Source organism: Pholcus phalangioides, unplaced genomic scaffold (assembly GCF_987345545.1).
Source record: "Pholcus phalangioides strain wild (caught in Gottingen) unplaced genomic scaffold, Ppha-v1.0 ptg000013l_1, whole genome shotgun sequence".
NCBI lineage: Eukaryota > Metazoa > Arthropoda > Arachnida > Araneae > Pholcidae > Pholcus > Pholcus phalangioides.
The window spans coordinates 11,529,302-11,530,565 of NW_028301606.1; positions in this window are offsets into that span (position 1 = coordinate 11,529,302).

Below are 1,264 nucleotides of genomic sequence, written 5' to 3' on the forward strand. Positions count from 1 at the left end.
GTGTGTTCCCAAACCAAGTTGGTGAAGAACCTCTGCTATTGGTCAAAGGCAATCGCCTGATTTCTGTAAAGGGTTTCATTGGCCCAGAGGCACAATGTCTGTCTGTAGAGTTGTGATTGTGTTATGTAATACGTACTTATTCGGTGCTCAAGTGCGCCTTAGAAATACCTGGTGAGGGAAAGGAGAGCACACGTGTTGCATCCCATGTATGTATGTATGGTTTCCCGATGGGAAAGCGAGAGGGGGAGAGAGTGTGTGTAAGGTGCACTCGTGACATCAGCGATGCTTGCTTTAATTTCTAATCTTTACCAGAATTGGGGATGATTTGCATGATTTTTAAATTATATCAGCGGTTGCCAAATTCTTTTAATCGTAAAGAACCCGGAAATTTTGGTGCCTGCCATGGACACCATTTATAGCAGGAAAAACTATAGGTATCTATCAGTAAGGATTTTCTTGAGCGATGGAGAACGTTCTCCAAATTTTCTCAATGAAATATGGTGACCACAATCGTAATGAAATAAAAACTTCACGCACAGAGTTTTCTGATTTCATTTGATTATGTTTTGCACCAGAGATTCAAAAAATGGCAACCTGGGTTGTAACGACACCTCGGTCATAACACCAAAATTTCGAGGAATCTTCGAAACAACCGAGTTTGTGACTGTATTTAAAATAAAATAGAACATTTTTGTAGATAGGATGATCTGAGGTCGGATGCACTCTTTCACGGGAGCATTGCTCTGAGTTCATACTCAATTTACCTCGGCCATTAGCTTAATGCAGTGTTTCTCAAACTTTCGTCAGTCACGGATCCCTTGTTCTGATGAACATTTATCCGTGGCTCGACAGCATAGTCTAACAAAGGTTTTCTGTGGTTCCTGACTTCGAAGCGCAAATGCGAGTCGATCTCTCCGTTAAAAAATCCTGCCACAGAGAGCAACAGTCCTACAAACGGTACAAATATTCAATCATTACACTTTACTTCTAAAATGTTGATGGCAGCACTGAAGAATCAGACACAACACTAGATACGCACTCGTGTTGGGTACACACACTTACACTTCCGGCACAGCTCAACTAGGTAGTAAATTGCCCGTAGATGGCGATAGACCTGAGTTGTGGTCGGTTTGAAAGAAAGATAAAACAAAGTCTATATATAATTATAACAAAGAATGCGAGAGAATGGGAGGATCTGGTCTCCCATTTGAGATCGTCTCTCTGCAGAGAGCAGACAGACCTCACCATAACACTTGCATAACAT